Source organism: Lissotriton helveticus, chromosome 6 (assembly GCF_964261635.1).
Source record: "Lissotriton helveticus chromosome 6, aLisHel1.1, whole genome shotgun sequence".
NCBI classification, from domain to species: Eukaryota; Metazoa; Chordata; class Amphibia; order Caudata; family Salamandridae; genus Lissotriton; species Lissotriton helveticus.
Window position 1 is genome coordinate 1,178,707,179 of NC_136067.1, and position 24,948 is coordinate 1,178,732,126.

At 46.3% G+C, this 24,948-nt stretch overlaps 1 protein-coding gene and 1 pseudogene across 1 annotated transcript in view; both read right to left on the reverse strand.

Annotated features, from left to right (window-relative positions):
* The window catches only part of LOC144762638 (uncharacterized), a 36,006-nt pseudogene extending 20,550 nt beyond the window's left edge, over positions 1 to 15,456 (reverse strand).
* Positions 1 to 24,948, reverse strand: part of TMEM200A (transmembrane protein 200A) — a 769,591-nt gene that overhangs the window by 149,263 nt on the left and 595,380 nt on the right. The gene's annotated exons all lie outside the window — the stretch shown is intronic.

Consider the following 24,948-nt stretch of genomic DNA (forward strand, 5'->3'; position numbering starts at 1 on the left):
GACATTGTGTACATTGCATGCAACACATTGCATGCCATTACAACGAACGCGTTGTTATAATGCAAACCATTACAATGCAAGTTGTTACAACGACTTGTTGTAGGGGTCAGAGGGTGTTGGATTTAAAATCCAACAGCCTCCCTACTATTGCACAGACTGGAGTTGGAATAGTAAATTATACAATTCCAACATCCAGCGCCACCTACAGCAAGTTGTTTAACGACTTGGGTTGTAATGGTATGCGCTGTAACAACGTGGTCGTTGTAACAACTGCGTTGTAATGGCATACAATGTATCGCCTGCTTTGTAACATTGCATATTCCATGTGAAAGGTGCAAGAAAGGTGTCGTGGGAAAGAATCCCACAGAGCATGCAGATTAATCTGCTAACAACTCAGAAAGAAATCAGGATGTTTGGGGGCGTGTCCAAGATGGTCGTGGAATAGGATGTATACCACGGAGCTTCACCGGCCTTTGGGAGAATCCTACACATCCACGAGGTGCTGACGGCCAGAGGAGGCTTGGGACACACCCTGAGGACAGCTGATAACCGGGAGATCCCTGGGGGTTGGCGGCAGCAGCGGCAGAGTGGAGGTGGCATCGGAATGTGGCACAGGCACGGCCTTTGAGGTACGCGGCACCCGGGCCTGACGCGGCTGGCGGGGAGAGGTGCGGGGGACTGGTTCGCAGCCCCTAACTGCTTTTGCCCCATGCCCAATTTGGACTCTGGTTTTGAGGCCGACCCAGCCCCCGGTGTCTTGCAGTGGCTGACAAACGGGGATATCTGGTTGAACGGTGCACTCCACCCTGTGCACTGGGCTGTGGGGCGCGTGGGTGCGGCAGCTGGCAGTAGAACACTGGTTTGGAGGTGAGTGCTCTGTTACTGGGCCTGCTGCAGCCCGCTGCTGTGGGCTGGCCCACCTCAGACAGCACACGAGGGGCTGAACTTCCACTTGTCTCTGCCCCCGCAATTAAGCCTGGTGATCATGGCTAGGCCACCCCTGGGGGTGTGCAGTGCCTGGAGGGTGGCTCAGGGTGCTGGTTTCGCTCTGGGGGGGTTGCTGGAGACAGCAGTGATTCTGAGGCGAGGGCCTAGTGGCTGGGCCTGCTGTGACCCGCATCTGCGGGCCCACCCGCCATAAACCGCCTGTTGGTCATGCCACACCTGCACCACCCCATCCCTTACAGGTGCTGGGTGTGGCGTTTGAGGTGGCCCTCACGACTGGAACTCTCTCTGCCTCCTCTCTTGGGCACCTGTGTGAGGAACTGCCTGCGGACACCGGGCAGAGATGGGAGGTGCGCACTCATGGCTAACCAGTAGAGCAGGAGAAACTTGCACTTGGCGAGTGAAGCCCAGTGGGGTGCTGTGCAGGGGGCCACAACGGTGGGTTGTCAGACCTGGACCCCTAGGCTGTTGGTGTCTGCCCCTCCTACTCATCCTCAATCACCTGCCTACTCCCCTCACTGGCGGCGAGAGCCCTGGATTACCGCCTTCTGCAGCACAGACTAGGTGGGCCGGACTGCCTCCCCTCCCCCTCCTACGGGTGCCCCACCCTAAGACTGGACACGGCGCTCTGGCCCAGAGCTCTCTAGTGGCTCCCTGGGTGGCTTTGGACCGCAGTAGACACATGTGGAAGACCCACAGGGACAGTCTTGTGCATCCGGGGGAGGCATACACCTGTCTCTTGGTGCTACACCCTGGGGCAGAGATGACCACCCACTCACAACAGAAAAAAGACCCCTTCGTAAAGCACATCTTCGCCCGCACGACCACGAAAAAGACAGGCCCCCTGCTGGAAACAGAGGAGCCAGAGGATCGTGCCGACGGACCTGGTGGTGGCAGGGGAGGGAGCGGGTAGTCCCCACGAACACAGGCCTTCATGGAGCATCTATTTGGCACCCTCCACGCGGACTTTGCAGAGCTAAAATGAGATATAGCCGCAGATATCAAGGGGCTACGACAGGATGCTGCCGCCCTCAACCAAAGGCTGGATGCGGTGGAGCAGTGCCACGACGCCCAGAAGGAGGAGATAGAGGGTCATCTTTGGGAACTCCTGGAGCTTCGCGATCAGAATGTGGAGTTGCGGTACCAGTTGAGGACCTAGAGAATCGTTCCAGATGCTCCAATATGCGAATTAGGGGGGTGCCAGCCCGGGCCATCTCGGGCAATCTAGAAGTGTTAGTGACCAGGCTATTCAAACACGTGGTGCCAGCACTGCAGGACCAAGTAATAACACTCAACCGCACACATTGTGTGGGTAGGCCGGCAACCACCCCATTGCCAACCTCAGGACATCCTCACGTGCCTCCACTACTACACCTCAAAGGAAGCCATAATGTCAGCGATCAGGGATGTGAGAGTCATTGACTTTGAAGGACATAAAATTGGACTCTACCAAGATCTCTCCCCAACAACGTTGCAAAGCCGCAGAGCTCTGAAACCGCTAACCTATTTCCTTCGTACCCAAGAGATTCACTACAAGTGGGGCCACCGTTTCTGCTTGCAGTTCACCTGGCAGGAGGAGGTCCGGTCGGTCCGCACTCTTACAGACGTCCATGCTATACCAGGGATGCCGGAGCTGCAGCGGGGTCTCCATTCCGTGGTCCACCTAAGGAGAACCGTTGGGGCGGCGCTTATCCAGAAGGGGGCCGAAGAAGCTCAACAAGCCCACTGAGGCTGATAGCAGGGAGGAGCGCGCCCGACTTCTCCAACACCTGAAGCATGAGGGTGTGGCCGGTACCACAGCCAATGACCATTGAAAAGTTATGCTAAATGGTACCCTGCAGAATTGATGTGGCCTTACTCGCGGAAAGGGGTCGCCCTGGCCGAACCTGGTGTCCAGCGTTCTAATGGGGCGGCACGTTGGCGAAGTCTCCCAAGCTGCTCTCCCCTTTTTCTATGAGATTTCCAGCAGTGGCACAAACCCTATAGTCATGATCAGTTCAACTCCCGGGTGGGAGATATGGTTGGACTTATTGGTTGTGTTGCAGTTTGTTTTGTATCTTTACTTCTTCCCCCCTTCCCTCCTTTTCCTATGATGTTCCAATTTGCCTCTTTCCATGGGGGGGGTGCTGTGCTGTGGGGCACCCAATTGAGCAGAAAAAGGATGATGACGAGATGAGCAATTGTGTTGATACTTAGCCGTAATGCCCGGGATCTTAACTCCCCCGCCAAATGTTTGGCGACACTGTCTTTCCTTAAAGACACTAAGAATGACATATGCTTACTGCAGGAGACTCACCTGGGCCAACCGGACTGCCGGAGGATTAGATCCCACTGGTTTGATCGGCAGTACTTCTCCTCGGTCACGAGCAAGAGGGTGGGGGTTGCTATCCTGCTTGCCTCGCACTTCGCGGGAAGAGTGGAGGGTGTCTTTATGGAGATTCCAGGCCACATACTGGTGTTGCATGTACGGGTCTGATACAGGATAGCTACTATCTATAACCCTAAGGATAGGCGGGAAATGTTTATTAAGGATGCCCTGGAGCAATTGATTTCTACATCAGATAGGGAGCTGGTGGGGGGGGGGGATTTTATCATCACAATGGATGCTCACCGTGAGAGATCCCATTCCAGGGAATGCCAGACCAGGGGACTCATTCCAGCTACGAAAGAGTGGTTGACTGAGGTAGGGCTAACTGACACCTGGCGCTATATGCACCCCACAGAGGTGGAATACACTCACTTCTCCACCTCACACTAATCCTACGCCCAAATTGACTACTTTCTCACCACACCGGGGGTAACAAGTGCTACTCATACCACTGACATTGGAGCCTCTGCCCTCTCAGATCACTCTCTTATTAGCCTGCGTTTCCTCTTAGCACCTCGAACCATAGTCCCCAGCCCTGGTGTCTCAACACGAAACTTCTCACATACGAGCAGGTGCGCCTGCCCATTCTCACTGTCCTAACCACCTTCCTAGAATACAACACAGCTGAGACGACCATAACGACGCTCTGGGAGACACTAAAGGTGGTCCTGCAAGGCTATTTCATAGGTGTTGTGACATAATACAATAGGGAACGGCGGGATAAGCGAACACAAATGGAGGGTCAGGTCAAAGAATTAGATGCGAAGCACGTACGCTGAGGCACGCTGATGGTTCGCCCAGAACTAATGGCAGCCCGTAAACTGCTACGGGCGATAGATATGGGACGGGCGGAATACGCCCTGCTCCGGCTGCGCCAATGGTATTATGCTGATGGTTGCATAAAAATTCAATAATTATCATGTTTTCTGTACGGTAATTGTGCATCTCTTTGTAGAGAAACAGTCCTGAAGAAGGTGCCTATTGTCAACACCGAAACGCTGCGTCGACATTTGTTCTCTTGAACAATTTTAAAAATATGGATGTGGAAACTTTTTTTAAATTCCTCATGAATACTATGTTGTATTGAATTTTTATGGATTTATGTAATTGTTATTGTGTATAAATATAACCACATGAAGCAAAATAAACATATATATGTTTCAAGTTTTTAACCCGTATTTTGTCTAGTTAGTAATTTTTGATGATTTGTACATTCTGTATTCTGTCAAAGTGTGTGTATTACTGACCAACATTATTCATTGATGTACCTGAAAGCTTTAGTTCCCTTACATATAAGTAAGTTCAGTGTTTTTTGTGGTTGCTAGTTAGACCTAAAAGATAGGTGTGTTCATAAGTCTAATCTTAGACACATATATCCTTTTGGACTATATTTATTGTCCATTGGATATATGTCATAGGGACACTCTAATATTTTATAGTACTTTTCCCCTGGTCCCAGATCTGTCTACTGAGGGGGCCTCCTTATTTTTCCATGTGCTTTGTGCAGCCTGAGACCTTCGTGATGATTGCCTTGTTATAGTGCACACCCGGAGTCCAAGTGAGTCTCAGCGACGCTGTGTGCGTATGTTTTGTGCAGCCTGAGACCTTTGCGAGCATTGCCTTCTTAACGTGCACACCCGGAGTCCATGTGAGTCTCAGTGACGCCGTGTGAGTGTGCTTTATGCAGCCTGAGACTTTCGTGAGGATTGCCTTGTTACTGTGCACCCGGAGTTCAAGTGAGTCTCAGCGACACTGTGTGCATGTGCTTCGTACAGCCTGAGACTTTTGTGAGGAGTGCCTGGTGATTGTGCACCCGAAGCTCAAGTGAGTCTTTGCGACGCTGTGTGCGTGTGCCCTGTTGCAGCCTGAGATCTTCGTAGCATCAGCAACCTGGACCGGAAGCCCCAGAGCAGCTGAGCCGCCGTTGCCAGAGTAGGACCTCAAACCAACCTCATTGAGGGAGTGCCCGAGTCCCACTGCCCAGAATTCACAAAGATTGCATCGGAGTCTCAAGTCACTGAAAGACGAGAGGAGAGTGAGGTCGTACCCCCCAGGTAACGTGTGTTGACACCTGGGATGGGGTGTGAGCTCGAAGGGAGACGCTCTCGGCCTCTCTCATTCCTGCAGCGCAAGCCTCTGCTTCGGCTCGTATCGTGGCCTGTACTTGCCAAAGGAGTGGCAGTACAGGGGCCGGAGGGCAGAGCTGCACTTTTTGTTTACACCATACCCGTGTGGGGGCAACTGTTGACAGAGGCTGACTGCGAGTCAGCATGAGTGGCGGAGAGACCGGCGAAGGCACCGTGATTGGTGCTGGAGTGTATTACACATTGCATTATTTCTGCATACCAATCTACCTGATTGTCGTATTACACATTGCATTATTTCTGCATAACGAACTACCTGATTGTCGTATTACGCATTGCATTGTTTCTGCATAACGAACTACCTTATTCATGTATTGCGCATTGCATTATTCCTGCATAATGAACTACCTGATTACTGTATTATGCATTGCATTATTTCTGCATAACAAAGTACCTGATTGTTGCGCTCCGCATTGCATTATTTTTACATTGCAAAGGGCCTGATTCTAGCATTATGAACTGCCTAATATTGCATTAGGACTGCAGTGGAACGTTTAGAAGTGCTCATTATTATCACCAGAACTTACAAGGGATGGATGGCCTAACAACAGGCCAGGAGGAATATTACAAATACGTATATGTTGGATTTATATCGTCTGGTCTTATCGTATATCTTTTTATATAAATGTATACTCGTTTTTATGAAACTCGTGTGGAGTCCATTTGTGGGGTCAGAATTGAGTTGCTGTGAGCATGGTTGCAAATACTTTACACATTTGCCTTGAAGATAAGCCTGGCTGCTCATACCAAGCTACCAAGGGGGTGAGCGGGGGCTATCTGAGAAGGTGTCCTTCCTTTCCCAAACGTGGAAACGAGGGTCCCTATTTGGCCTGTTACCTACCTCAGCCAACCAGGGACCCCAGGTCTAACACCCCCTTTCTCCATTGAGCGTGGGATCAGACAGGGTGCCCCCTGTCCCCCCTTCTCTTTGCGCTCCACAAGGAGCCACCTGCAGAGTGCATACGGGCAATACGGGGGTGCCCAGAATCCCGATGGGAGGGAGGGATCACAAGATCCATCTATACGCGGACAAAGTCCTTCTGACTCTCATGCAACCGCCTAACTCTCTAGCAGTGGCTATGACAGAGATCACATGCTTCGGGCTTGCATAGGGCTTCAAAATAAACCCACAAAAATCCCTGCTTCTGGACCTAACACTAACGGAACCAGACCGTGCACACATACAAGGTGTCAGTCGCGCTTTACAAATTCTCAAAATAAATAATAAATAAAATAAATACGTGAACGTTTCCCCTTCCAATGGGCCGAAAAGGGTATCCCGTACCTTGGCCTGCAGGTCTTTCCCACAGTTAAAGACACCAGAGATTTCAACAATGGCGTCTTACTTACACTGATGCGGACTGACCTTGGCAAATGGAAATCGCAGAATCTTTCCTGGCTGGGATGGTTGGCAGCCGTCAAAATGACGTTACTCCCTAAACTACTCTATGTGATGCAAACCCTGCCCTTGCACCCTAAGGGTTACTTGACAAACTACAGGCCCTAATCTGGGACTTTATTTGGGAAAGCAAAAGAGCGAGAATGTCCAGACCAAGAGCCTACTTTATGTTGGCGGAGGGCAGGTTGGGGATTCCAAACCTCAGCAAGTATTCCCTGGCGGCTCAACTACGCTACATGGTAGAACGGTCTTGCACACTTACTGAAAAACACTGGTGCCTCATAGACCAGGCCATAGCTGGAATGCATATCTGGAAGGTGTGCTGGCTACCTAAGCCGTAAAGGCCCCCAAGTGTCTATATCTTGCTATTTACATGAGCGACGGTGGGAGTTTGGGACAGGGTGCAGCGGAAACATAACCTCTCCACCCCAATATCCCCACAATCCCCCCCAATAGGTAACCCAGATTTCCCCCTGGCAGATGGCACAGGCTATAAGGCATGGCAAGAAGCTAACTGTAAGAGGGTGGGAGATCTGTTCAACCTCGATGGTCTTATGGACTTTGCCACATTGCAGACCTATTACCCTCTCCCACACTCAGCAAAGTGGCAATACCTAGCCGTATCACATTGGGTCAGTAGGCCATGGATTCAGCCGCATGCAGGCAGACCACTCCTGCCTTTTGAGAAGTGGCAGATCACACAGAGCTCCAATAAGAAGCTATTGTCAGACATCTATGCATTCCTTACAAAACCTGTGTGTCCGTGCATTCTCCTGCCAGGGCCAGATGGGAGATAGAATGCGACTACACATTCACAGACAAGGAATGGAGCGACATCCTACACCACGCCCGCACATCCACCCTCAATACAACCAGCAAGGGGATGCTCCTCAAAATAGCCCATTACTGGTACCTAACACCAGCGAGAGTAGGACCCCAGGGGGGACGGGATGTGCTGGCAGCAATGTGGGCAAAAGGGCCCCCTCGCCCACCTCCTATGGCTTTGCCCCAAGGTTGGCTCATTTTGGTCGCATGTGCTGAACGCGGTTGATATCATGTTTGACACAGAGATACCCAGACTCCCTACCTTCACACTGTTGGGTCTCCCTAATCCACTCACCTATCCGCTGAGGTCCCTCAGAGACAAAGCTATAACCCTCCTATTGGGGCCGCAAAACAACTCCTGTTGGCCCGAGGGTGGACTGACAAGATAACTTCTTATCCGGACTGGCTGCACAAAGTTTGGGATGTTCTTGGAATGGAGAAGCTCATGGCAGCAGCTACGCAGCAACTACCACCATTTGATAAAATGTGGCAGCCCTGCATAGCATACCTAGCTGATGAGTTCCACAAATTAACATGCCCCCAATACCTACGAGTGCTACGCCTTACCCACCCGAACATAACACACAGCAACAGGCTGCACCCACATTTTAGCCATAACACCACCATGAGAGCGAGAAACTCATGCATCCCCCCATTCCTTCCGCTCTTGTCTCCTTCTCACTTTTCCCACCTTAGTTTGTATTCACCAATGCGGATTTAAAACTTTTGTGTAGTTCAATGGTTTTTATTTTGTTTTTGTTACGCCAAACTACTGTTTATGCATCTAAAAACACACGCCCGCCGGCCGGTGGATGTAGGCGGCACTTGTTGTGCTGTTGTTGTAATGTAAAATCAATAAAAATGATTCAAACAGAAATCAAGATGTTTTTGGGAATGGTGGCTTACTGTCGTCAGTGTATATCCAACTTTTCTGTGTAGCCAAGCCTTTACAGAGACTGACACACAAAAATGTGTGGGATCCAGTGCCTCAGGACTATGACTGCTTGGTTGCATTCCTATTGATGAAAGAAAGCCTATGTTTGGCCAGGCGCTAGGAATGCCTGACTATAACAAAGCGTTTTCAGTAGTAAGAGGGAGGGCTGCGCTATCTCAGTGCTAACAAAAAATCTGACTATGCACTGTTTGTTGATGGCTCGTGTTTGCAGGACCAAGAGGGAACTTTGAGAGCTGCTTATGCAGTGTGCACAGTTTCAGAAGCAGTAGAAGGTGCATGGCTCCATGGAGCATTTTCCACTCAGGTAGGCCAAATGATTACCCTTTTCATACAATGCTGTGTTTCAGACCAGCGGAAGGTGACAATTTTCACCAATAGTAAGTATGGCTTTGGTATCGTGCATGACTTTGGACATTTATGGTTTCAAAGGGAGTTCATGACCTTGTCAGGTTCCCCCATTGTAATGGAGAACAAGTACAGCAGCTGCCGGTGCAACTTGTGGTGGTGAAATGTTCTTCACATTGTAAGAAAAATTATAATGTGACTGTTGGCAACAGGTATGCCAATGAAGTTGATAAATACTGTGCTCATAACGCCTGTACCTTTAATGAGGAGTATACGAATGAGAAAGTAGACAAAACCAATGACAACCTTGTGCTAACAATTGTGATACCTGGGAAGAAGTTAAGAGGTTGGAAGAGGAAGTGACAGAGACAGAACAGCAGAGTTGGGTAAAGGCAGGTTGTGTAAAGAGAGATGATGACATTTGGATTTCAGGAGATGGAAATTGTGTTGCCTAACAGTCTGTTGCCACCTATGATTGGGCATTATCAAGGACCAATACACATGGGCAGAAATGCCATGGTTTGGTTGTTTCGATAGACGTGGTTCAATCCCAAGTTCAAAATGATGGCCGAAGCTTTGTCTCACAGCTGTGTTGTTTGTCCACCCATGAATGTAAGGAAAAGAATAGTAGTTACACTGAATCACATAGGGAGGTAAGGAGGTCCCTTTAATAGGATATAGCTAAACTTTATCAAGATGCCTGTGTGCAACGGGCTGAAATATATCCTGGTGGTGGTGTTCATTTTTTCACATTGGATTGAAGCCTACTGGACTAGGAGAAATGATCGTCTCACTGTGGCTAAGCTGTTGTTGAGGGAACTGCTCCCCAGGTATTGATTTTCAACTTCTCTGGAGGCAGACAGAGGAACTCATTTTAATAACCAGGTCCTGAGAACGTTGTGTGCAGCATTGCAAGTGAAGCAGAGACTATACTGCAGTTATTTACCTGTGGCTTCATGGCATAGGAGAGCAGGTCAACGGAAAACTGAAATCTAGTTGTGTACTTCAACATATCTGAAATGGACAGATGGTTTGCCTCTTATGTTGATGAGTCTTCGCAGTGTTGCTGATCGGAAAACAGGAACGTCACCACGAAGAATTCTCATGGAGAGGGCTATGGCATTTGCAGAATTGCAAATTTATTTGTCAATATCATAGATGGCATGATTCTTGATTGCTGCAAAGGATTAGCTGATGTGGTGCCTTCTGTGTCTCATTAGGTTGAAGTGGCCACAGCCCTCCCTCATCAGGAGCAGTGCCTTGTCCTTAGTCCTGGTGACTGGGTCTTGGTGAAAAAACATGTCCAGAAGAGCTGCCTGGGACCTCGTTGGCGTGGTCCCTACCAAGTGATTCTTGTCTCCACCACTGCTGTGAAGTACACTTGTATAGTTCAGTGTCCCCTTATGAAATTACAGCACCTCTCCCAGAAGCACCAGTGGTGGTCAAGAGGCCATGGGAGCATGTTAGTCAAGCTGTAGGGGACGAGTCAGAGCCTGAAACAGCACTTGATTGGTGTGAGGAGGGTCGGGATGAGTCAACAAGTGATGCTGAAGAAGAAAAAACCTGCACAAGGGTGGTATTCAAGACAGAATGAGACCCTAGCTAAGGGTCTAGTGCTTTAGAACCACTAGTGGCAGCAAGGGAATATCGACCCAGAAGGCAGGAAAGAGGGAGACTTAAGTTGCCGACTGAACGCAAACTTCCAGCTATTCCTGAAACGTCTGAAGAATCTCATTTGAGTGGTGATGAAGGTGGAGGGCCTGTTTTGAAAAGATCAAAGAGATAGAGGGTGCATTGTCGGAGATACTCTCGTCCCGAGTAGACATACTTTTACTGCAAATGACAGAGCACGAGAATTCTGGGATAATTGTGAACATCCGGTTGAAACGTCCAGAACTCAATCTATAGTTTAATATTACGTTTGAGCTTCCCTTGTTGATAAGAGTAAGTGCTTTGAGACATCTGATCCTGAATGTAGCTGAATTTCCCTTTCAGGATTTGAGGGCATTCCATGTACTAGTTGATGAACTGAAACATTTAATACTGGGACTAGTTGTCGCTGGACTTGGACATAACATTTTGAGAGACATTGAATGGCTCTCCTTTATAATTATTAAAGATTACCTAGGCCCGAGTGGAAGAAGAATAAAAATAGAGTTACTCTGAGAAGACAAGGAGTAGGGCTAGGGAAGTCTCATGGAGATTCATATATAAAGATGTTGCATGTCATATGAACTTTGGTTTTGCTTTTGCACAAGTGGAGTCTGACAGAGAAGACTCTGCTGCTGCTGTTTCTCCACCCACTGGTATGACCTTAGTGAAATTATAGAAACTAACCCATATTACCATAGACCTAGATACATATTAGGGATTAATTTCTTGGTTATAGTTGCAGTACTAATTTTAATGTTTATAGGATTATATTCCCCTATACCTAGTGCAGTAGATGACAAAGGCTAGGTCTAAACTCAAATCATTACATGTAGCTGATCAAAACCTTTATTCATTAGATGATGGAGACTTACATACAGATTTATCTAGAGGAGATTACACTCTGTATGCATACACTGGATTGCTTTACAAATATGTCGACACCATGGATGCAAGGGATTGCTATGTTCATATGCCATTGCCTGCTGAAGTGACTGCAGGCATAACTTACCACCATATACCTTTAAATATGGTGTTTCCTATAGTCTTCCACGGATGTGCGAGCCGGTTCCGGTGTTCGTCGGGGTGCAGAAAGGAAGCGTTGCAGGACGCATTGTCCCTCGATGTGGTGCAGGCAGCGGCCGTTGACAGAGTCGGTGGATCCAAGGCTTGCGTTGCAGGGTGAGACGGTGCTTCGATGAGGTGCTTGCAGTTTGCGGTGCGGCGACAGAGCCGGAGTTCGGGAGCTGGCGTCGATCAGTCCGGACAGTGGTGCGAGTCGGGCGGTGCGTTGCGAAGCGTGCGAGGCGGTGCCCAACTCCGGTGCAGTCACAGGACTCGGAGTCAGCAGCAGGGACCTCTTCGGCCAGATGAGTATGAGTCGGTGTAGCGAGGCGTTGCACGTCGCGGTGTCCACCAGTCGCGGTGCAGGCTACGGCTCGGTGACGGCATCAGGATGGAGTCGGTGAGCGCAGAACTTGCGTTGTTCGAGGCGGACGTTGCTTGATGCGGTGCCTACAGGACACCGGGCTGGTCGTGAGAGTCGGTCACAGCTCCCTGCCTCTGTAGCCACTGAAACAGCTTTTCCAGCTGCAATTCACAAAGGCTGGTGAAGTCCACTGGTCCAGGGACTTCGGTCAAGGGGCAAGCTCACTTCCAAGCCCTTGGAGATCTTTTGCACAAGTTGAAAGAAAAGTCCACAAAGTTCTTTCTCCTCTCTTTGGCAATCAGTCAACCACTGCGGCCAATCCCCCAAGCAGCACTTCAGCTTGGGAATAGTCTCTCCTCAGTTTCTTCAGGTTCCTTCTCCTCAGCAGAGGTTTCGTCTTGTAAGTCCAGAAGTGATCTAATTTCTTGGGATCAGGGTCCCAATATTTATACCCGAAAATCCTTTGTTCTCTGAGGGAAGAGGGGCCTGTGCCCAATCCAAACCAGTTCTGAAGCACTCTGTTTACCAGACTTCTCCTTTCCTTTCACAGTGCAGGGCAGGAACATCAGATGCCACACAGGAGGTGGAGCCAGCATTGCGGAAGGCAAGTACAGCCCTGGAGCACTTTGTTGACAGTCTTCCTTCTCTTCATTCAGTGTGCAGAGTAGAGACATCATACACACCACAGGGGGTGGAGCCAGCACTGTGGTGGGCGGGCATAGTCCTATTCAGGTCCCAGGTGCAATTACTCCCTCCCATCTAGATGCAGATCTCTTTATTCACCACTGGGCTGACTCATTCTGTCTCCTGGAATCCCCCAGACCTGTCACGCAAACTCCAGACAAGGAATACACAACCTAGTAGAGGCAGGCTTGAAAGGTTAGGCAAGCAAATACCTACTTTCTAAAAGTGGTATTTGCAAACACAGAATATTAAAATAAACTTCACTTAAAGATATATTTTTTTATTCTGAGTACAGGCATACTAAACTCGAATTTCTACCATGTTCTCCGAGTCTGTTAAGGTTATAAAATGTAATAATTCTAACAGCCCATTCTGGCATATGGAGAACAGGTAGCCTTGCAATTGTGAAAAACGAAAATGGATGTAATTGACTATTAGGACATGCCATACACATCAGGGGTTGTCCTACCTTATACTTACAATGCACCATGCCCTTGGGCCTATCATAGGGGTGACTAAGAGGAAGAAAAGGGAAGGTTCAGGGACTGGCAAGTGGGTGCACTTGCCCAGTCAGCATGACAGTACCAGACTGCACGCAGGCTCTGCAATGGCAGACCTTAGACACGTTTTACAAGGCTGCTTCTGTGGTGCTCCAAGCCCACCAGCAGCACCCAGATCCGCACGACCTGGGCACACTCAGTGCACTGTACTAGGATCTGACAAGTAAACCAAACATCCAATAATGGAACCACTAATCAGTACACCAATTTACACAGGAGCACTCACACTGTGGCACTGGACAGCAGTGGCACAGTGCCCAAAGCATCTAACACATGAGGCAACAGCAAACAATGGAAGGGAGACCCACGCCAATGTTGCCAGGTCTAACACCACTGATGTCAGGGCTTGCCTGATTATCAAGGCTTGTATGATGGTGTTTGATGGGGCCTTGTGAAGAGTGTGACCTATCCATTCCTGAATCTTTTCATGATTTCCTCATGAGCAGGGAGTTGGACAGTCTGCTGTCATAGGTCGTTCAGGCGGATGGTGTTTGGCCAGAGGATTTTCCTCAGACAGGTGTTGATGAAGACCTGGACTTTGTTGGTGGGGGTCATTATTGTCCTTTAAGTTTCTGCTCCATACAGGAGGACTGATTTTATGTTGGTGTTAAAAAGCCTGACCTTGATTTGCAGCGCTAGGTCCTTGGAGCTCCAGGTCTTCTTTACCTGAATTGAGACAGCCCTTGCTTTGTCGATTCTTGACTTTACATCAGAATCTTTACTTCCCTACTTGTTTATGACACTACTGAGGTGAGTGTAGGCCTCAACTTCTTCCAGTGCATTACCTGCAAGAGTGGCTGCAGCTGTGTTGGCTGTGTTAGCCTTCACAATTTTGTTTTTTACCCTGTGGATGTTGAGGCCAAATTGTCCTGATGTGGCTGCCATATTGTCGATCTTCTCTTGCCTCTGCAGATGAGTAGGACCAGGTCATCCACAAAGTCTAGGTCATCGAGAGGTGTCCCAGGTGTCCATTGGATCCCATTTCTTCTCCTTGCTGTGAATGTCTTCATGATCCAGTCTATTGCCAGCAGTAAGCAAAAAGGTGAGAGCAAACAACCAGGCAGAATCCGGTACTCACTTGGAAGGCTTCCGTGAGATGTCCTCTATGGACTATCATGTAGATCATTCCCTCGTAAGAGTTGTTGATGATTCTTATACGTGTATCTGACACACCGTAGTGGCAGAGGAGTTTTCAGAGGGTCTCTCTGTCCACACTGTTGAATGCTTTCTCATAATCGATTAAGTTGACATAGAGGGAGGGAGTTTTATTTCATAGACACCTCAGTGATGATGCAGTGTTGCAGTGTGCTCTGTGCAGGATCTATCTTTGTGCAAACCAGCTTGCTGGTCTCACAACTGAGCATTGACTTGTTCCTTCACTCTATTCAGGATGACTCTGTTGAACACTTTGCCTGGGGTTGGTAGAAGAGTTATTCCTCTATAGTTTGCACAGTTTTTCAGGTCACCTTTATTGTGAATCTTGATGAGATATCACTCCTTCTTGTCTGTTGGCATCTTAGTCTCTTCCCAGAGTCTTCCAAACATGGGGCACAGCATGGCTACTGATGCTTCAATGTATGACTTCAGTGCCTCTGCAGGAAGGTTTTTATGTCCTGCTTGCTGCCTCCCTTTTCTCAGATGTTTGATGGCTTGTAATATTTCTTCCTTGGTTAGTCTGTTGTAGTTGATTGGCAAGTTCTTGTCAGGCAGCTGCATGTCTGGTGGAGACTGCAGCATGGGCTGGTTCAGCAGTTCGTGAAAGTGCTCCACCCATCTTCATTGTTGACCTTCGTTACCCATGATTTTCTTCACAGCTTTGTCTTTAACAGGTATTTATGGCTCGTTGTATCTGCCGGAGAGTTTCCTCGTTATGTTGTAGAGTTCTTTTAAATTCCCAAGGCTTGCTGCTTCCTGGTCTTCTATGGCAAAACCATTGATGAATCTTGGCGTGTCTCCTCTGAAGCCTCTCTTTGCTTCCTCGTTGCTTTTGGTGTATTCACCTTGAGCTTTCGCTTTTTCGACTCTTGTTTGACTTGTGTTGACAGCAGTTTTCTTTTCTTTTCTCTCTTGGATTTTGCAAAGTCTAGGTGGAGATCAAATCTTTATGCTGATTTTTCTTGGAATCCAGTGCCTCTTGGCAGACTAAAATCATTGTTCTTTTGATCTTCTCCCACTGACTTTCTACTGGGTCTCTGCTGACCTCTAGTTCTTGCAGGACTTGAAACTTGTTACTGAGAGTGACTGAATATTTGATCCATTTCTGTACGTCTTTGAGGAGGACGTGGCTATATATCTACATTGGTTTGTCAATTCCATCCATGCTTTCTTCAGCTTTAGCTTTAGCCTGCCCAAGACAAAGTGAGTGTCTCTGGAACATTTTGGCAAATCAGACATGGTCAATCCAATTCTCTGTTGAAGGGTCTGGTGACACCCACTTTGCCTTGTGTATTCGTTTTTGTGGGAACACACTACCGCCAATCACCAGACTGTTCAGGGCACAGAGATCTGTAAGCCTTTCACCATTCTTGTTCATGTCGCCAGAACCATGATAGCCCCTGACTTCTTTGTACCCAGTGTAGTTACTTCCGGTCTTGGCATTGAGGTCCCCCATGAGTGTGGTGATGTGTCTCACAAGGAATGTCTCCTGGATGGACTGGAGTCTGTTGCAAACGGTTCTTTTTCTTCTTTTATACTGTCATTTGTAGGTGCATACTACTGGATAGCATTCCTATTGATCCTCATTATCTTTGTGTGGAGGTTCACTGTGATGATTCTGGGATTGTGGGCTTCCCATCCAATCAGAGCTCTGTTGGCTTCTGGTGTTAACATCAGTGCTACTCCCTGAGTATTTGGGCGATCTCTTCCTCATGTTCAAAATATATTTTCATTCCTCCTGGCACCAGACTTTTCTGTTCGTACTGTGGTGATGCCAAGCACGGCAAGTTTGTATTTTTTAATCTCTCCTGCCACTTGGGCTGTCTTGCCTGTCTTGTCCATGGTCCTCACGTTACATGTCCTGATGGTGATGGTCTTGGTCGAAAAGCAGGTGGATTGGCTTTGTGGTTTCCAGGGATCTCTGGTTTTCACCACAAGGTATTTTTGCTCTCTGGGAAGGAGATTTCTATTTCCCCAATGCCGGGATATCTTTTGTTTGACCTTTTTGTAGCTAGGATGTTTTACATGATGGGGTAGCTAGCCCCACACATAACCCTACCCTTTCACAGATGTGCTTGGGACCAAACACACCTGAATGTAATATAGACTGAGGTTTCTAAGCTTTTTTCTGGAGTCCTTCCATACAAGAAATGATAGAACACTGCCCTTGGAGTGTTTGAAGTCCTAAACCAAATAAAACCTAATCCACCTGCACCTCTCCTTCTCCAACAGTCTACCTCAAACACTAATGTGCCTGTTCCCAACACCTACTAACTCTATGGTGGTAGTGGCACGCTTAATGCCTGACCAGTGAGAATACTGGTGAAGTCTGGATTTGTGTTGGTTTGACTGACTCAGGAAGGACAATGATACTTGGGGGACTCTGGTGGCATGGATGTCTCCTAACTTCTGCTCGTCTCACTGGGCTCCATCTTAGTTGGTTCACAGCTCCCATTCTATTGTCCATTCTTGGCTGCTTTTGAGCAGCTGTCTCTGTGCCCCTCTTTCCCTGTGTGTTTCTAGGGAGGTGCCTCTGCCTCTTTTGCTGCACTGTGGTGCCTGTGCAGGGCCGGACTGGGAACCAAAACCGGCCCTGGCAAAGTACTTGGCCGGCCCCCCCTCTCCCCACTTTGCAGCCGAGCACTTTGCTAGGGCTGGTTTTCGGCCGATTTTGTTGCAGGGCCGATTTTGCAGCTATGCTGCAAAAACGGCCCTGTAACAAAATCGGCCCCCAGGGGCTCAAAACCGGCCCCCACCCTTGCGGCGCACCGGGGGATTGCCCGGTGCCCGCTATGGCCAGTCCGGGCCTGTGCCTGTGGCAGTTTCATCCTTTCTTCTGTGATAAGGGTCATGTCTGCTGACTGCCACTGTGTTTCCATTTCCACACCCAGTCTATAGCACAGTGTGGGGAGTAGCCCTGTGTTATTCTAGCATTTATTCAGGTAAGCTCTATGGAATGATTGCTGTATCTTAGTTACCATAGTAGGACCAAAAGAGTTGGTACAGAATTCGTCAATTCAAGCAGTTTTTTTCTGCCTTCTGGATGTAGATAGGACCATGATGGCCATGATGGGTGGGGAGTGGTGCTCTTGATGGGTGTGTGTTATGTCAGTGGCATTTGTGCAGCCTCGGCACCCATGAACTGAGTCACCTTGCATGGTCCAGTGGTTCCATAACTCAGAAAATGCTGAAAGAAGCCAGCAGCTGTGTGCTGTAAGGCTCATTCCCGCTGTATAACTCTGGGTTCCCCAGAGTTATACAGCGCCGGGACGCCCCGTTGCTGGGGCAGCTGTGCGCTTTACAAGTATACTACATTTACATTTACATTCACAAATGCTGTCTTTTCTTGAACACCTGGGTTACTAGCTGCTGCTCACTGCTCTTTCAACACCGAAATGGAAATCACCTGCCTGAGGGTTTGCAGATGCTTTTTAAAGCTGTTCTGCAGTTAGCCCACTTCAGGTGTTCATTCTTTGTTCTTTTCCTATTTCCTCATGGCTGTTTGTTCCTTGGTTCCTTTGTGATTTACCCAATCAACAATGCTTCCTTTCATGTGATGTAATTTGCTTTTCCCATTCTCTTACTATAGAAGGGATTCAGTCTGATTGAAGGATGCATTGCAACAAAGCTGTGTTCCTTCACTTTTTTCCTCACTTCCTCCACTTGCTGATCCTGACTCTTTGATCCAGTAGAATTTCACTGTTGGATTCCTGATTCCTGGCTTCCTCCATCCTTTAAAACCTTCATCCAGTAAGGAAGTTTTTATGTCTTTGGCTTTTTCCTTCTGAGAAGGTGGCAGCTTATCAAGGGCACATGCCTGTCACATAATCAAGTATATGGCGACATTGTTGCTTCAGGAACAGCAGTTCTTACCTCGGACAGCGGAAGACCAGGATCCATGTTACGAGTGAGAATCCAACCCTAAACAATGTGGAAACTGATCAGATGTATGTCTCACTCACTTTCCTCTAGATCTCGTTTCTTTGTGGGGTCTGTTACAGACTGCTTGCTGACTGCACTCGTGTAGTGGTTCCATGAATATTTTCCATGTCCCTGCAACTATTTATCTACCAAGCAGGAATTGTTGGTGATTGATGATTGCACAGAAAACAATGGATGTGATTACTTTTTGGAGGATGAGGAGTGTTTGTTGAGGGAAAGACCTATTTCAAGTTCATAGGAAGCATCAGGCATGTTGAGAGAGTAAAATGAATACATGGCAATTTAGATTTTCATGTGATGGTGGATGTGGAGGGGATTCATGTTATGACAAACAAGGGTACTTCCTGACACAATTTTTTTTAATGAAGTGCTTTGTCCATTGTGACCGTATATAACTGTTATATGCACTTGCACATGATGATACCAGAACTACATTATATTATATGTATATGAAAGTCCTTAAGAGACTGTAATATGAGGAATTGTATTGAGTATCCCTGAATGACACTGTATACATTTTATCCCCCTCTCACAAGATTAGTGCTACACAAGAAGTATGCCTGCTGTCCTCATACATTTTCTGTACAATAACCAACATCAGCAGTTGTTTTTTTGGGAAGTTTGCAACTCACAGAAAACCCACTGTAAATCTGCATATTTTTTTCTAACATAATCACCAATCGAAGTATTTTGCTCCTGCTGGAACAACAACTCCCAGAATCCCTCTAGCATCTTCTTGCAAGACCAGTTCCTCGCACGTCAGACGCCCTGAATGTTCTCTGCCTGACACATGAAGTGGCCCCAAGCCACGGTACACATTCATTGCTTGCCGGGCTTACCCAGTGGTGACCGCTATTTAGCGGGGGTGGCGAGGTGGAAATGGGGGTGGTCAATGATAGAACAAATAAAAAACAGTTACCGGCAGGTTGGCTGGCCTGCCAGCTGGCGCCACCACTAGGTCCGCTTCGGCTCCTCGACAGCAGGAAGCAGGATGCACCCAGGCTCCTGACTCCCCTAACTAATTACAACACTACCTTACAGCAGCTTTGCGATTGGTCTGAGTGTTGTGGTTCGGCACTCAGAGAGGGAGTGGAAGCTTGTGCTTGTTCCTCACCAGGCTGTGTATTACAGCCTGGTGGGGAACATGCAAAGTGCACATGACAGTTTGGCCAGCCCAAGACAGCTGGACAAACTGTCATGCACACTTTAGAGTGTGCTTACCACTCTTCCCCCTGAGCAGCGGAAAACTAAAATGACAATAAATTTGGGTATTATTATTTTAATTTTCCTTTAACTACTGCTTACAGAGCAGTGGGGCGATGCTCCTCCACCTTAGTGGAGGAGGCATTGCTGGGCTTACCTAGAGGGAGGCAACAGCAGACCGTGACAGGCGAGTACTTACTTGTCATCCCGTATTCATCCATTGAGACACTTAAACATTTTTTTATATATATATATATATTACCTACTGGCGGTCGCCAGTAAGTATATATAGTTAGGCTTTTTTCTCTATGGGATTTTTGAAAATTCTATGTCGAATAACTTTGGCGTTTGAGGACGGAATTGGCTGAAATTTTCGGGAACATTTTGTTTCTGAGCAGCCCCTGAAAATTTGGGGGGGTTTCGTCAAGGGGGGGCCGAGAAAAAAGGGGGGTCCCAAAACGCGTTTTTCCCATGCAATTTTCCATAGGGCGGTTGGACTCACTTTTAGCTCGAACGGCTGAATGGATTTCCACGAAACTTGGCAAAATTGTAGGGACTGGTAGCCTGATGTGCCTTTGCTAGGTCTCAATATATGTGCTCCAGTGGATTTTGAGAAATTAACGTTCAAAAAAATATATATATCTGTAAGCGCGCTCCGGGCAGCGCACCGGTTCGCGTACCTGACGCGTAACGGAACTTCGCGAAGCGAAGCTGATTGGCTCTCTGGTGTCTGTCAACATTCTAAACAGTCCGGAGCGGCCGCCATCTTGTCTCTCGGTAGGATCGAGAGATAAGAGGAGGCCAAAACAAAGGGGTAAATGACCATAAGGGGGCATAGCAGATCCTCCCTGACCCCCTAGGTTTGATGTGGAGGCTTTAAAAGGGCCCCGCGGGGGGAAAAAAAATATTTTTTTTTTTGCGTGGGGAGCGCCCGGTACGCGCACCGGGAAGCGGTCTGGGGAGCGTACTATAAGGAAAAAAGAATGATAGACTTTTTAAATATTGTATGTTTATTGATTGTTCATTTTGTTGGGTTTTTTTGTGCTTTTTTTTATTAAATATAAATGTATTTTTGTGATTCTTTTTCGAAATTTAACAGAACATTTAACAACACATTGTCGGAAATGTCCTCATTTTCAATCAGCGAATCTACTGCATCTACACATTGAACTAATTCATGGTCCCGTGATTCATCCATGAAATCTGAGTCATCATTGTCTTCAATATCTTTTTCTGTGTTGTTCTCCAGAACAATTTTGAAGGAAATATTCTGCTCTCCTTCCATTTTCTTGCTGTAATTTGCATAAAAAATAAATATATCAGTAGAGATAGGGCACTGTTGGGTTTAAGTTCAGACAGGTACTTGTGAGTTTATAACAGAGAAGTAATCTATGGGCACTGTATGGTTTCAGGCGTGAAGTAGTACTATTAAAAAGTGCCTGTGAAGAAGCCTAAGTAAATTCGTAATTATACCACAGAAACCTAAATCAATCCATAATTATAATAAACAAGCCTTTCTCAATGTCTAACTCTTACAGAGGGACAGTATATAACTATCTAAAAATGTTTTCCCAAATTAATTTAAAGTGCATGACATAGTTCTCCTTTCAAATTTACAAAATAACATCTTACCTTTTAAAAACAAGTTTAAGTTGTCAGTGAAAATGCTCTTGCAATGTACTTCAGGAAGTAGTAGTCAAAATGGCTGTGTTTCTCTCTCTTTCTTTATATATATTCAGGTACATAACCAATCAAATGTCAGGTAAAAAAAGTAGAAAATGAAAGTAACATTTTAATTGGTTGTCAATTCCAACAATTCAGATGTGTTTTGTGAAGTAATTTACCTCAGGGTATTTAGAGAGGTCTACAGGCTAAATGGCTAAATGGAATTCCAACCAAATTTGTGAAAATGGTAGGGATTGGTATGTAGTATGAGCTAATCTATATTTGGTGAAAGTGTCTCCAGTGGTTTTTCTGTATATTACTTTCCCACCTTTTTTGAGCGAGCGCTTCCCGGTGCGCGCCCCGGTACGCGAACCGGCAGCGTTACGGGAGTCCTCCATTTTGTGTTTCGGTAGAATTGAGATACAAGATGGAGGGCAAATAATGTTGAGAATGGGTAGAAGGGGGCACGGTAGACGTATCCTGACCCCCTAGGTTTTCTGAGGGTGGTGAGGAGGCCCATATGTGCGAAACAAAAACATTTTTTTTCAAATTTTCGCACGGTTAGCGTCCGGTGCGCGTACCGGTTAGCGCTCCGGGGAGCGTACTTTGGTGAAAATTAGTGAAAAAAGTTAGAGTAAAATAATAATTGTGAGTGATCAGATGTAGGGTAGCTCTGAAAAGAACTTTTGGGTCCTGTGGCTGATTTAGGTACCTACAAGTAGGTACCAATGCACAGTCTTGAATTCAGGATGAAAATTCTGTTCCCTTCATCTGAGAAGTGAACTCCATCTGCTCTGTAGATATCTTGCATGTAGTAACGCAAGTTATTGTTGTAGATGGAGCCCATTCCATGGTCTCTCATGTAAGCTGAAACAGACTTATTTACATGCTTCCTCGATTTCTCAATTTTTGGACAAAATTGGTTGGACCACCTCCATTTCTGTCTTTGGCATATATTTGAATATACCAAGGCAGTTTGAGGAAAAAGTGCCATTAATTGGTCAAAGGTGTCTTTTAAAAGCATTTCCAGACCTACCCCAGTCAAAGTGCCCAAGTCATTTCCTCCACAGTGCACAATTAACAGGTCAGGTTTTGGCAAATGCAAAAAGGTTTTCACCAATGGTATCAATTGGTGACATCTTAATCCTCTGTGGCCAATCCAGTTGATTTCCACATTTTGTAAATTGAGGTTGTGTACATTTCTGTTATCAGCATACCTTTGAGCCCAGTGGATGTAACTATGTCCAATAATCCAGACAGAAAACATGGTGAGAGGAGGTTCTGCTGCAGTCAGATGAAGTGTGGGAATGAAATGGCAGTGGAACAGTAGGAGTATGTAATGAAAAAAACTGTGGAGTTTCTGTGGTAATTAATCAGTAGCAGTGATTGGTGGATTTTGATTGCTGAAAACAGAAAGTTAGGGTGCATGGATGAGTTCTTTGAAAGATGTAATTTGAATGGTCAAGAAAAAATCATTTTATGAAAGATTGCACTGGATACGCAGGTGTACTGAGAGTTCAGAGTTCAATTGAAACATTGTTGTGTGAACTTTCAAACATGAGAGGTCTTTCAGGAGGTGGTTGCTATGGAAAAAAGGCAGAAAGGGCAGAGGGGGGAAGGGTGTTGATTTGAAAAAAGTGAGGGAAGAGTTTTGATTGGGTGACATGAGAAATATGTGTGATGAATTACAGCATTTCTTTGCCATTGTTGGTTGCAGCCTCTGGAGTGCATACCTTTTGCTCTGCTGAAGACAAATTGGTGTGTGTCTGAGACTGTTTTGAAACTCAAAAAGTATTTGCTAAGGTGAGAAAAGATTCATTTAATTTAGATAGAGAATAGTATGCTTTAGGGAGAAAATTATGAAGAAAGTTGTGTATTTTAAATGTTGCTTTGTTTCATAGGTTGCTTGGGGCATATTTACAAGGCCTTTGAGTCCCTTTGATGTTATTTTTCCCATTTTAATTTAAGACATTTCCCCGTGGTGCAAGGTCCTTGTAAATATGCCCCCATGTGTGCTTGGAAAATTTAGATTTTGTTTCTTTGAGTTACATAGCCATGTTAAAAGTGATGCAAAAATGGTGCAAGGGCCTTCAAAATACGCTTTCATGTGTGTTAGGGCATTTTAAGTCACTTCCCCATGAATGTAGTTGAATAACTGCTTTACTTGATGTGTTTAAAAACGTTTATTGAAGTCATTTAAGTTTCTTGATATGTACTGCTAAAGTTTCATAGGCTGCTTGGGGCATATTTACAAGGCCTTTGAGTCCCTTTGATGTTATTTTCCCCATTTTAATTTAAGTCATTTCCCCGTGGTGCAAGGTCCTTGTAAATACGCCCCCATGTGTGCTTGGCAAATTTAGATTTTGTTTCTTTGAGTTACATAGCCATGGTAAAAGTGGTGGAAAAATGGTGCAAGGGCCTTCAAAATACGCTTTCATGTGTGTTAGGGCATTTTAAGTCACTTCCCCTTGAATGTAGTTGAATAACTGCTTTACTTGATGTGTTTAAAAACGTTTATTGAAGTCATTTAAGTTTCTTGATATGTACTGCTAGAGTTTCATAGGCTGCTTGGGGCATATTTAAAAGGCCTTTGAGTCCCTTTGATGTTATTTTCCCCATTTTAATTTAAGTTATTTCCCCGTGGTGCAAGGTCCTTGTAAATACGCCCCCATGTGTGATTGGCTAATTTAAGTACTGATAGGGTGTGCTTCTACATAGGACCTGTGTTGTGTTTTCAAATTATGACCAGAAAATTGTTTTAAAAAAAAAAAAAACGCTTTTCACATTTATGAGAAGGTCATATTGGTGTCTGCTTCTTTAAATAAATATTGAACTGAGAAATATTAAACTGAGGCTTCTGTAAGTGTCAAAGGAGGTGAGTAATGTACATTGCTCTGTTGCATACAGTCCTCATCCTCTGCGTACTCTTGGATATGCTAGACTAAATCTGCTCAATGAGATAACTAAGCTGAGGAAACACAGGTGATGTGATTGTGAATTGAGGATAAATATTTGCACGTTTTTCAATTACATCACCTGTGTTTCCTAACATTACGAATCACATTGTGCAGATGAGGTTTAGGCCTGTCCAGGGAGATAGAGGAGGTCTGGCCTTTGTTCAAGAGTGCAGTGGACATGACTCACTTCATTGGTAGGCCTGCACATGTATTATCTCCTCTGTACTCTTCAACAAGCCTAAATTTCATCTGCAACACTGAGTAGGCCTCACCTCAAACAAACCTCTGGATAGGCCACACCTTATCGTCATCCTGAATCAATCATTTAAATTGTTAGGGGCAGATTTATGATGGCCGTGCGCCTCTTTTGTGCCGCTATTGCGTCACTTTTGTGATGCAGCAGTGATGCAAAAGATGCACCATGTTGCAAGACAGGCCTCACTTCATCTCCAACAAGATACCGTCAGTTTAAACTGTAAACATTTAGGACTGTGTAGGGGGCATGGAGAAGCTGAATCTTCTGTAAATGTCAAAATTGTTGCATACAGTGCTCAACTTCTGCGTAGTCTTTGATATGTTAGTTTCCATCTGCACAATGAGATACCTAAGCAAAGGAAACACAGGTTATGTGATTGTGAAATGAGGAAAAGAAATTCCACATTTTTCAATTACATCACCTGTGTTTCCTAACATTATGAATCACATTGTGCAGTTGAGGTTTA